Genomic DNA, 14,388 nt, shown 5'->3' with positions numbered 1-14,388 from the left:
AGTAGCTAAAATCTCTTTTCAAACTGTATTTGAGGGTGCCTTACTAATTCACAACACAACCTTACAACCGTAGGGTTGAGGCACTGAATGTAGCGGCCATTAATATAAGTCCCTGCGGGGCCGAACCAAAACCTCAATTTGGATAATGGCCCGGGCCGACTAATGTCTGAATACGTCCTTAATGATTTATGAATAGACGACATTGACGTGAAGTCTTTTAAGGGTTATCCACGTGGGTTTATATACAGATGTGATTCTTAGGCATTACTTGTGCAGATCCTAAAGTTTAATTATAAAAACCTTAATTGATGTTTTTTTTTTTAATTCTTTACAAGTAAGCCCTTGACTGCAATCTCACCTGATGGTAAATGACGATGCAATCTAAGATGCAAGCGGGCTAACTTGTTAAGAGGAGGGTGAAAATCCACACCACTTTCGGTTTCTACACGACATCGTACCGGAACGCTAAATCACTTGGCGGTACGTCTTTGTCGGCAGGGTGGTGACTAGACTAGTCAAAAATGTTCCTCCTATAGCGAAAATTGGACGAAAGATATGTTAACAAACTCTCTTTCGATATAAATATTCAACTTTTATGTCGTGAAGATGATAGTGGTATACGGCCATGGCTCTAGAGCCCGTTCCGGTCATTTTGCAATCGTTACAGATTCATATATATCACCTTCCAATCCGGATTGAAGCAGCATGGTGGGTCAAATCTCTTGTCCTATGAGGAGGGAAGCTTGGCCCTGGTAGAGGGTTATTAACCATAAGCTAATGATAATGCAGCATCAAGTACTATAACTGACCAAGTCACTAAAAATTCGAAATCTCATTCCCAAGTTTAGAATAAATGGTTCAAAATTAGCTTCTAAGGTTAATAGGCTACGTGACACTTTTTTTTAATCGTCTTAAATTGTTCATTATCGTTTTACTAGATTGAAAAAATATATCAATTATCTTTTACGATTACCCAAGTTTTAGGTACGCAACGATACGTAGGTATCGTTTAAACCCCAGGGCAAGTTAAATTGTGAAAGCCTGTAATAAAGTAATGATTACAGAAAGAAATAAGCAAAATAAACCCTGCGGACTGTGGTTTAGCACGTTCAAAGGAAAGCGTCAATTTGAACGTTGAAAATCGAGCATTGGCACACTGCAATCAAACGGTTTGCACTTGGTTTGCACCAATCACGCCGACCCCGCGGGCAAATTGTTATAAACTGCAAATAGAAGTCACCCGGGCGGAAGAGAAAATGCTTCGGTTAAATTTCGACTGCCGCAAATTCACTGAACTTCGCTTTAGAAATTATCACAATTCTTTAAAGGTACCTACACAATAGAATTGAAAAACAATCTGGTTTTAACAATAAGGATTTTAAGTATGAAAGCAGTTTTTATAATACGATAAAGATTTGAAGACTTTTGAGTGTTAAGATAGAAAATTGACAGAATCAAGACCGGGAGCCGCTGCAGAAAAAGCTGAAACCGGTAAGTGGCTTAAGTATGCCTCTCTGACAGAGAGTTACATATTTGTACCTTTTGCCATCATGAGAAGCCTACAGAATCGAATAGCATCCACAGTATAAAAAAGCATTAAATTAATTGATAAAATCATATTTTTTTATACTGAGAGTCACAAATTGATGACAATCCAATGACAATTTTGGCGGTATCCGCGATGGATTTACAAAACGGAGATTCTCTGATCTGATTGAGATTTTCTTAATTGGTCCAGGTCTGGCTGGTGGGAGGCTTCGGCCGTGGCTAGTTACCACCCTCCCGTCAAAGACGTACCGCCAAGCGATTTAGCGTTCCGGTACGATGTCGGGTAAAAACCGAAAAGGGGTGTGGATTGTCATCCTCCTCCTGACAAGTTAGCCCACTTCCATCTTAGACTGCATCATGACTTACCATCAGGTGAGATTGTAGTCAAGGGCTAACTTGTAAAGAATAAAAAAAAAAACTCAAGCAAGAAGCAAGCAGAAGAGCAAGGCAAGAAATCATTACGAACGATGTCGCAAGTAAAAGCCAGTATTGTTATAATAGTTACAATGAAGTTAAGCGTCGGCACTCTATGTCAGCGGAAACCATAAATCATAGAGCAGCGCTAACGAGCACGCTTCAAGTGAAACACTGTATCTGACAACACCACTCTGTCTGAAAACTAATCATTTGATATAAAATCACTCGAAAAATATACTGTAACTAAAAGACACCCGTGTTTTTTTCTGCGTCGATTAAAACCTGTCGAGTTTTGAAGAAAATAAGATACAGTCGTCGTTATCAACCCATATACGGCTCACTGCTGAGCTCGAGTCTCCTCTCAGAATGAGAGAGGTTAGGCCAATAGTCCACTACGCTGGCCCTATGCGGATTGGCAGACTTCACACACGCAGAGAATTAAGAAATTCTCTGGCGTGCAGGTTTCCTCATGATGTTTTCCTTCACCATTTGAGACACAGGATATTTAATTTCTTAAAATGCACACAACTGAATAGTTGGAGGTGCATGCCCTGGACCGGATTCGAACCCACACACTCCGGAATTGGAGGCAGAGGTCATATCCACTGGGCTATCACGTCTCGTCTCTAAGATACAGTAGAACAAGACAATCGATTTAAACGATTTCTCGCATAATACGTCATTTTACGCCACTCCCTACAACTTGAGACATGTTTTCATACATTTCCTAACGCTTAATACAATACGTCATCCTGTTTAATACGCCTACATGTCACACGCATGTAATTCCAAATTCGACAAAGAAATTACAACAGAAGGTGGAAGGTCCTTCAATTTTAGAGTTGCAGTTTTAAAAATTTGTTCATAAATCATAAAATAAATACGAAATATAACGTGATTCAAAAATTTTTAAAATTCAACCCATAAAGTGGTGAAATAGGGCTTGAAAGATTACATTGATTTCCACGCGGACGAAGTCGCGAGCGTCCGCTAGTATAACTTTAAATAAGAACAGTAGATATGAAACTTTTTGGAACCTCAGACCATAGCGCCGTAGACGCCGTCGACGTAGAGTACGTCACTGGTGTTACGAGTAAGACACGTGTATAGAGCCGGAGGCAGATGCGGTAAAGTTGGCCGAAAACAATGAATATTTAGATGCCGTGTTTATAATTTCAAACCGAACTCCCGTTGTGCTGATTTGTGATTCAGTTCAAGGTCTACCTACGACACTTCATTCAGCTAGACTTCCGTGTTAATCTTAAAACTTATTACTAACCAAACGCACATTTTTTAGTAAAAACCGAGCTACTTGTGTCATTACAGCCATGCTTTTTTTTACCGCCAAATAGCAAAGATGTCATCGTAATAATTTTATATCGTTCAATAGTTCATCAGATTAGCCTGGTAAACTAGAAAGAAAGAAGAAAGAAAGAAAGAAAATAAGTTTATTCACTTTTTAGTGTCACAAACAGTACATCCTATCTTAGATATTACATGACTGTCTGTGACACCAAACAGAAAGGGTTTACAGCTCAGCATTAGCCGTTCATCGCTGGAAAGCAATGCGCAGCGCTGATTTTCAGCAACTACATACTTACAAAGAAACTATTCTGTATGTTTTGACGTGACAACGTCTTATAATTCGATGGAGCCGGCTACACACTCGAAAAAAGATGACGTCATGCGTCGTTCCCTCGCTCTAGGGCTGCCAACTTTTTTTACAAAAAATAAAGTATATTTTGGTCTATGAAGATTATTAAACAGTATTTTAGAAAACCGAACATTTTCTTTTGAAAAATGCAACCATTCCATCAGTATTTTCTTATGACGTTGTCACGTTCAAATATCGTCAGTAAGCCGACTTTACAGACAACCGATTTTTTATGTCTTTACTAGCTAACGCACCGCGGTTTAACCCGTGTAGCACCCGGTTCTGTAAGAATACGGGGATAAAATATAGCTAACGACACTCACAAATAACGTTAGTTTCAAAATAGGTTCAGTAGAACCAGAGATTACCCTACAATACCATAAACTTTATTTCTTTATACAGCTCTCCACATAACTCCACAGATAATACAAAAAGGAGAGCTAACTTATCCTTATAACTATACAAATCATGCACACGTGGAATGGTGGCAAGAATACTGGCTGCATTTCCGCGCTGGACAGCCTGGCTGATCCTTTGCACAAAAAATGAGCCAGCCCTTCTGTCACCAGTTTTGTCTCGACAGAGAGTTTCGAGATAGAGACGAACGAAAACCTACACACTTAACACTTACACTATCTAAATATATATAAAAATTAATTGCTGTTCGTTTGTCTCGCTAAAACTCGAGAACGGCTCAGATTCATCTTACCTTGATCTTGAAATGTTAGTGGAAGTATAGGGAAGGTTTAAAAGGTTAAAAAAATGCAATAATTGCCGGGAAAATCATAAAAACAATCCTTTTCTATTTCCCATACGTTCAAGAGTCAACGGGTAAGGGTAGGGGTAGAGGTAGAGTAGGGATAGAGAATAAGTACACTTATGTCAAAACGAAGCTTGACCGGGTCCGCTAGTCGTATTATAAAAACATAGTTACAGAATAGCACTAACTACTGCTCGGTGAAACATTTCTATATTCTGTTGTACACTATGGTTTCCCAGTTAACATCCGGTGAATAATGAAAGAAAAACATTTTATAATCAAGAGAATGGTTTTGAAATACGACCAAGTTAATTTCCACGTTCTGATTCTTCAATGTTTTCAAAGTTTCCATACAAATTAAGTTTCTGTTGGAATTTTCCGCTTACTTCTGGATGCAATGTAAAAGTTATTTCTATTCAAACTAACCTGAGTAACAGTAAGGACGTTTACAGATTGGTCATAATTATGTAACACTTCTTATCACAACATGGGAGCAGCGTTTTCATAACTAATACCTCTGCCAAAAAGGTTAAAACTAATCGTGAAAACCATTGGTTTTACTGACGGCCTCCGTGGCGTAGTGGTATGCGCGGTGGGTTTACAAAACGGAGGTCCTGGGTTCGATCCCCGGCTGGGCCGATTGAGATTTTCTTAATTGATCCAGATCTGGCTGGTGGGAGGCTTCGGCCGTGGCTAATTACCACCCTACCGACAAAGACGTACCGCCAAGCGATTTAGTGTTCCGGTTTTTATCCTCCTCCTAACAAGTTAGCCCGCTTCCATTTTAGATTGCATTATCACTTACCATCAGGTAAGATTGATGTGTCAAGGGCTAACTTGTAAAGAATTGAAAAAAAATATTTACCTTTCTTACCATAATCTGCAAATGCCCTTAGAAAGTCATGTCTTCTAATTAGTAGGTACCTATTCTTGCTATATAATAATATATAATCCCACTGTCAGCTAATAAAGATAGAGTGATCGTACTAATTGTTTTTTTTTTTGTCTCATACCAAGAACGCGGAAATATAAAAGAAAATCCTCTTATTTGCTATGTAATTTATACTTGTATCTACGCTATCATAAAAAAGCTCAACCTTTTTCAAATCGCAAATATTTTTCACTATTTCTATTTTCTATATACTTACTTTGGATTTTTTATACATAGGTAGAGCCAACATCAAGATATTACACGTATTTTAAAAACACTGTCAAAATAAAGTCATCAGTGTGCCTAGTGGGAGTTTTCAATATTTTCATTTTGTTACTATCTCGTTAACGTAAACGTGAATTTATATGGAATTGAAACAGTTGTGCAGTAGCGCCACTAGATGGCGCTGTTTCAATTCCTTAGAAATTCGCGTTTACGTTAACGCGATAGTATCAGTATCAAACTGTCACTAGGCCCTCTGATGTTAAGTGGGTGTCCATCGCCCCAAAACAGTGCAACACTTCGCAGAGCATGCAAGGAACACAAAATTTCAATATTTTTGTGTTAGTGTTTATTATGTAGTGCCTTTTTTTCGTTTTTTTTTTATTTAATTTTTTACAATTTAGACCTTGACTGCAAACTCACCTGATGGTAAGTAATGATGCAATCTGAGTTGGAAGCGGGCTAACTTATTAATAAGAGGATGAAAATCTACCCCCTTTTCAGTTTCTACACGACATTGTACCGGAACGCTAAATCGCTTGGCGGGTCGTCTTTGTTACGTACGTAAAGACAGATCAGAGGGCCTAGTTGCAGTTTGATACTGTTACTATAGCGTTAACGTAAACACGAATTTCTATGGAATTGAAACAGTTGTGCAGTAACAACTGTTTCAATTCCATAGAAATTCTCGTTTACGTCAACGCGATAGTAACAGTGTGAAAATATTGAAAACTCCCACTAAGCACACCAATTAACAACTTGGTCACGTGACCTGTCGACGGTGAATGTCATTCCCATACATTTTTCTAGTTTTCGAAGCGTTAGCGTTTGTAGAAAGAGAATTAACGTGCCAAATGACTACATGCCCTGTTTATTCTATATATATGTCCTATTAAACTGGTTCTGGTTATAGACGAGCTCACAAAGCAAATACAGTGGCCTTTTGAGCTTTACGTAGTAAGTACTGGCAAACCACAGTCCGTATACACATTTAGATACTTACTTTAGGTATAGCTGAGCTGAGTAGGTAGGTAGGAGTAGTATTTAGTTAGTAATAGTGTGCTTACATATATATGAAGGATTTAAATAACATGCTTCTATACAGGAAGAAAATTTTTTTAGTGCGGATATTTTTATATTTTGTACATAAACAAAATTTAATGATCACGTATTTTTTCTTTTTTTTTTTAACTCAAAAATAACAAAATTATCGTTAGCTAAAGTTATTTACTTTTGAACAGAATTTTAGGGTCACCCTATTGTGCGTTTATTTTATTTTCGTTTGATACCTAAAGGACGTCACCAGATCACTTTTAAGCTGAATATATCTTGTTTAGTAATAATATGTACATTATTTTGTTATTTTAGAGACATAAATTGAAAAAAAAATTACATAAAATGTATTGAACTGTTTGTAGATTTATATTCTATTATTGATACAGAACCACGAAAAAAAATATCCGCACTAAAGACCGAATCACCCTGTATAAATTCTTGTTCTATCTATAGATTCTCTAAAATTTAACACCAGAGTGTATTTCTAGAGCATTGAGTTCGGACCGTTTGCCTTGTTTGTTTGTTATTTTATTAATTCATATTAATGAGTTACCTGCGTCCTGCGACTCGCTTGATGTCGTCAGTCCAGTGGAGGGTCGATTTCTAATGCAGGGTCGCCATTCCTGCACCTTGGGACCCAAACGTCCATCGGCTGGATGCAGACGGCTCAGGATCGTGATGTTTGAAAGTCCCTACTAAAGGCCTATGTCCTGAAGTGGACATAGGCCTTTTGTAGGGCCGGCTGATGATGATTAATGTGTTATAATTAGGAACCGAACTAGCAACCCATTGTTTCGGCATAAATTCACAACTGAGTAGGGGCGTTTATTAAATTTAAAAATTAGTGTTATCATTTAGTTCTTTGTTTATTTCAATGTTCCTACACTCGAACCCAAAAACAAATATTACGTTTTGTCACAAAAAACATATGTTGGTTTTGTGTAGAATTTTACAACAAATATTTTGATACTAAGTATTTTTACTTTGTGGTTAAAGAGTTCGAGGTAAATAATAAACTTAAGATTTGCCGCTCGTCTCTTGCCCAGGGATATAATAAGTGTTTTACGTTCTGTGGGCCCCCTCAAATAGTTTTAATCCCCTTCAAGGCATCCCCAAGCCACTGCAAAGTTTATAAGTATTAAACTTATATTGAGTAATCTTTTTTGTTTCATTTGTGAGAAATTTAGCCTTAATTTGGGCCCCCTACTAATTATGATACAGGCCCCTTCAAAACACGCTACGCCACTGTAACTGAGCCTTAACTAGATTTAAGAAAACAGCACAAAAAATATTTTGAACTTTTAATTATACGAGTACTTACGTAAAAGAAGTTTTTTAATAAGCGTTCATTTCAATCTTTGAAAAGTTACAAAGATATTGAAACAATTTGAGCAAACTGATAAATCTTTCTTTGTTCCGGACTTGTGCAAATCAATTCACCTTCTCACTTCTTCATTACCAAAGTTTCCTAGGTAGCTATACACCCGAACAAAAAAGAAATAGGTAAGACTACCCTCAAATCCATGATAGCCCAGTGGATATAACCTCTGCCTCCGATTCCGGAGGGTGTGGGTTCGAATCCGGTCCGGGGCAAGCACCTCCAACTTTTCAGTTGTGTGTATTTTAAGAAATTAAATATCATGTGTCTTAAACGGTGAAGAAAAACATCGTGAGGAAACCTGCATACAAGAGAATTTTCTTAATTCTCTGCGTTTGTGAAGTCTGCCAATCAGCATTAGGCCAGTGTGGTGGACTATTGGCCTAACCCCTCTCATTCTGAGAGGAGACTCAAGCTTGGCAGTGAGCCGAATATGGGTTGACCCTCAAATCGGTGATGATTCTACCTACCCAAATTAATAATTGGAATAGGCATATTTACGAATGATGCATGTGTTAAAAAAAATCGGTTGTCTGTAAAGTCGGTTTACTGACGATAGTTGAACGTGACAACGTCATAAGAAAATACTGATGGAATGGTTGCATTTTACAAAAGAAAATTTTAATTTCATTTGTTTGATGGATATTTTGTATTGATATAGAGAAGATAAATGGAAATCACAATTGAATTTATCAAGTTACATTTATTTTTACGCATAAATACAATTTTTCTTGTAAAAAAACTTTTGACAACCCTAGAGAGCGAGGGAGCGTCGCATGACGTCATATTTTTTCGAGTGTGCAGCCGGCTCCATCGAATTATAAGACGTTGTCACGTCAAAAAGTTTGAACACCTCTGAATAGATGGTTATCATCTTTGACATCAAGGACCACTGTATTTTGGGAACCCAACTAAAATACGTATTAGATAAGCGAATGGTCAAACTTTAAAGCTTAAGGTTGACATTAATGTTTTAGAGAGGTTAAGTTAGCTTAATTAATAATATTTTACAACATTTGGGCTCCATAATGAACAATAAAAGCCTCAATAGCTCAACGGTTAGAGCGGTCGAACTCATCACGGAGGGGTGGTGGTTCGATCCCCGCCCCTAAACTACCCCTTACTTACCCCTACGATCTATTGTCGTACCCACTTTTAACATAGTCTTTCTCGACTAGTTGGAGGGGAATGGGAATATTCTTTTTAAAAAAAAATTCTGCCTCGTTGGTCGAGTGGTTAGCCTATGTGGTTTCCAATCACGAGGTCCAGTGTTCGATGTCGTCGATGTCGTCAGTCCACCTGGTGGGGGGTCGACCAACAAGTGCATTGTACATACTCTTGCTACAGCTTTCATATAGTATCTGAGCTAATCTGTGGACAGACAGACATGGCGAAACTATAAGGGTTTGGACCCTAAAAAGCTCATAATACTAGGCGCTGTGATTTACATTACCCAACAGCGGGTTCATTTTAGCAGTAGACAGTACGTTAATACATGTAGGCAACGATGTTTTATGCTATAGATATGTTCCGTGCCTACAAAACCACCGCAAAACGTGATCCGAAGGAGATGGTCCACTCTTGTACCCCACATCATTAAAATTTTAAAAATACAGGGTCATCATCATCTCCTTACCCTTATCCCACTTAAGTGGGGTCGGAAAAATATGTCAATCTTTTCCATTCGTTTCTATTACTCGTCAACTCATCATCCACTCCTTTTACACACATGTCCTCTTTCACACAATCCAACCATCTCTTCTTTGGCCTTCCTCTCCTCTTATGACCTTCCACTTGCACATTCAACATTTTTCTAGTAATATGACTTTCCTCTCTACGCATTACATGTCCATACCAAGCTAACCTTCTACTCCTCAATTTTTCTGTCACTGGCGCCACCTTCAGACTTCCTCTTATATACTCATTCCTTATTTTATCTATTCTTGTCACACCACACATCCATCTCAACATACGCATTTCGTTCACATGCATTCGTTTACTATCCATCCCTTTCACCGCCCAACATTCTGATCCATACAGCACGACAGGTCTTACAACCGTTTTGTATATTTTACCCTTAAGTCTAAGAGGCATTCGCGGGTCACATAGTACACCTGAGACCTGTCGCCATTTCATCCATCCCGCATTCATTCTACTTTTTACATCTCGGTCCACATTGCCATCGTTTTGAAAAAGCGACCCGAGGTACCGAAAATCGGAGCAAGCTGGTAGGGTTACATCATTTAAGGCAATTTTGGAAGATTGAGATGTACCGCCAAAGTCCAAGAATAAGTATTCAGTTTTCGTTTGACTGATTCGTAGACCAACACTTTCCAATTTCTCCTGCCATTTTCCCAGTCTGCTCTGTACCTCAATTGCGTTTTCTCCGACAAGTACAATATCATCGGCGAACAGCATACACCAAGGTGCTTCTTCCTGTATGTCTGATGTCAGAGCATCCATTACTAGGAGAAACAAATAGGGGCTTAAAGCCGATCCTTGGTGTAAGCCCACCTCCACTTGAAACTTGTCAGTAACACCAGCTTCTGACCGTATGCTCGTGCATGCATCTCTATACATTTCTTTCACTATTCTAACATACTTCCCAGGTATTTTCTTCACCTTCATAGCCCACCATACAACCTCACGGGGTACTCTGTCATACGCTTTCTCTAAGTCAACAAACACCATGTGGAGATTCTTTTGTGCATTCCTGTATTTCTCACACAGTTGACGCAAAGCGAAAATAGCATCAGTTGTACCCCGTCCTGGCATAAACCCAAACTGATTTAGAGTAACCTCACTCTCCTCTCTTATTCTCTTATCTATCACTTTCTCCCAAATCTTCATAGTATGTGACATGAGCTTTATTCCTCGATAGTTGTTGCAATTCTGGACATCACCCTTATTTTTAAATATGGGCACCAACGAACTGCTGGACCACTCTTCCGGGATTGACTCTTCGTGCAACAACTTATTGAAAAATAAAGTCAGCCATTTCCATCCATCCACTTTCAGGCACTTCCAAGCTTCGACTGGTATACTGTCAGGCCCTACCGCTTTACCACTTTTCATACTTTGCACTGCCATTTTTACTTCATCTATACTCACCTCTTTTACCACTGCCACATTCATTGATACATTCTCTAATTCGCGATTCCAGTCATTCTCTTCGTTCATCAACTTTTTAAAGTATTCCTTCCACCGACCTTTTATTTCTTCGTCATTTGTCAAAACCTTTCCGGCATCATCTTTTATGCATTTCACATGTACTATATCCCTTGCATTCTTTTCTCTCGCTTTTGCTAGGCGAAATAAGTCTTTTTGCCCTTGGGGATAATCTAGGGACTCATACAATTTACTGTTTACTTTTCCCCTTGCAATAGCAACCGCTTTTTTCGCTTTCATTTTCTTCTCCACGTAAACATTCTTTTTAATCTCTTTCGAATTGCCGTCATAATCACTCACATTTTTCCAATCCTTAAATGCATCCTTCTTTTCTTTCAGTATATTTTGTATATCCTTACTCCACCACCATGTGTCTTTAGCTATCATACTTTTACCTTTAGTCTCTCCAAAAACATTCTTTGCCTCACTCCTCATGCACAAAGCTATTTTATTCCAGCATTCATTCCCCGATTTATTGTTAAGGTCATCCATGTCAATCATTTTGTCTACCACTCTTGTTCGAAACTCTTTCACACACTCCTCTTTCTCTAACATGTACCATTTTATTTTGGGCAGGGTCTTAGGCTTAGGCATAGACTTTTGGATTTTAATTTTTATTTCCATTAGTAAAAGTCGGTGTTGTGATACTAAAGGTTCCCCCGGTATGACTTTACAGTTTTTAATTTCTTTAATATGGTCTCTTCTTATAAGAAAATAGTCAATTTGTGTATTATGATTCCCACTTTTATATGTTATCAAATGTTGATCCTGTTTTTCAAAGAATGTATTAACTACTGCCAGATCAAAAGCCGTGGCTCCCTGCAGCAGGTAAAGGTTAAAAATACAGGGTATTTGTTAAAATTTAAATAAGTGAATAAATCTAACTAAATAAATAAAATTAAAACCCAAGTTTTTGATATATATTAAGATGGCGCCCTTAAAGCAACTATGACATGACAATTGACAGCAAACGTCAAAACGACTACTGCATTGAAAACGTCATCAATCCGTCATTGTTACCCATATTAGTGTTGCATTTCTTGGGAGAGAATATATATTATTTCGAAAGGATTAAAGTAAATTTGTAGAATCGAATAAAGTTAAAAAATATATTTTCTTTTATCAGGGTACAATGACTGATCCTGGGCTCCATAAAATTTTGGACCATCTCCTTTAGCTACTCTACTGAGCGCACACATGTACAATTTTGTGTTTACTTACATTATATATTTAAGTAAGTTTAGTAGTAGTAATAGTAGTTCAGGAGTTTTTATTATTTATTTAAATAACATTCGTCGTTTAATAAGCGACTAAATGAAATTAAGACAATTATGCACATTGGTTTCGATGCGCTAGTGCCCTGTCTGTAGTATAAAATATCGTTGACATGTAGGTACTTCTGTGGCCGCCCGATAAAACTTAGCATGTTTATAAAACTCAGCGTTTTTAGATTTTCAGGCATTTTCATTAAACTTAGAACAAGGCTGAACTTGTTCGTGCCTCTGGAAATTTTAATGAGGAACATTTACGGCAGTTTTAGCTTTATTTTTACTTGTTGCTGGGAAAGATTCTCGATGCTAGTGCATTTTCTCAGCTAGATTGTTTTAGTAGTATACTCGTAACAGGTAAATATACCTACCCACCCACTCATATTTAGTATGTTTATAGTGATCGGAATTCATCATCATCATCATCATCATCATTATCAGTCAATGATCGAGCCGCCAGCATCCAGCGGCTCCCTAGAACCCACTTGATGTCCTCAATCCACCTAAGGGGGGTCGACTAACACTGCGCTTTCCGATGCGAAGTCACTATTCTAGCGCACCATGGGACCCCAACGTCCATTGGCTCCAGTGGCGCAGCGTGCCTTGAAGGGGCCATTTAAGAACTAAGTATTTTCATTATTGAACGAATCATATCGAATACTTACGAAATATATTAGGGGTTAAAGTATGAAATTGCCGATTTGTACTGAAAATCTAAATTGTTTATTATTTAATTTTTAACAAATTTATTTAATTAAAATAGTTGCCATTATTATCTATACATTGCTGCCATCTAATGGGAAGGTCATTAATGCCTTTGCGATAGAACTCCTACGATCTAGACTGCACAAACTGTGTTAAAGCATTTTGTACTGCCTCCTGGGAAGAAAACTTCTTGTCACGTAGATAATTGTCCAAATCACGAAAAAAATGGTAGTCCGTTAGAGCAAGGTCTGGTGAATACGGAGGATGACGAATAGTTTCTAACTGCAGTTCCTGAAGGGTTAAAATGGTTTCTCGTGCTGTGTGAGGTCTCGCGTTGTCGTGGAGCAATAATGGTGAAGATCGATTCATGAGTCGGGGCTGTTTAACTGCTAGTTTTGTCATCATGGTTCGGAGTTCGGCACAATAGACATCTGCCGTTATTACTTGACCAGATCGGAGAAAACTATAGTGAATAACACCATGCTGAGACCACCAAACAGTTACCATTACCTACCTTTTTATTGGTAAGTTTTGCTTTAGGACACTGTTGTGGCATTTGACCTAGGGTCAGCCATTGCATTTTTCTTTTCCGGTTATCATAAAGAATCCACTTTTCATCACATGTTACAATTCGATCCAATATTCCTTCATTTCTGTACCGGGTCAACAAGGCAACACAAGTTTCAACACGCGTTTCTTTCTGCAGATCAGTCAAATCATGAGACACCCATTTTTCGTATTTTTTTATTTTATTGATTTGACGCAAGTGAGTCAATATTGTGGGTAAGGTAACGTTAAACCATGCCGCTAATTCCTGGGTAGTTTGACTAGGATCGGCTTTCACTATCTCTCTTAATTCATCGTTATTCACCTGTGTGGGCGGTCTTCCTCGTGGCTCATTCTTTAAGTCGAAATTTCCATCACGAAAGCGTTTAAACAAAAATCGCACGGTGCGTTCATTAGTAGACCCCTCTTCAAACGCAGCATTGATATTGCGGTCTGTTTCTGCAGCGTTAGTTCCGCGTCGGAACTCATATTCAAAAATCACTCGAATTTTCGCAGTATCCATCTTTCTTGTCTAAATTGAATAACAAAAACAATTGAAAGCCGATATTCAAATGTTTCACATTTTTTTAAAAAAGAACATCATAGAAACCATTTGAAAAAAGTTTCATTCGAAAACCTCAAACCATGAAGATTCTATGTCAATTCAAAAAACCTATTGCAATAAAACGGCAATTTCAGACTTTAACCTTATTTTATTAAAGTACCTATAGATCT

Source organism: Bicyclus anynana, chromosome 11, assembly GCF_947172395.1.
Source record: "Bicyclus anynana chromosome 11, ilBicAnyn1.1, whole genome shotgun sequence".
NCBI classification, from domain to species: domain Eukaryota; kingdom Metazoa; phylum Arthropoda; class Insecta; order Lepidoptera; family Nymphalidae; genus Bicyclus; species Bicyclus anynana.
The sequence above is the reverse complement of the archived record's forward strand: the minus strand, read 5'-3'. Positions refer to the sequence as shown.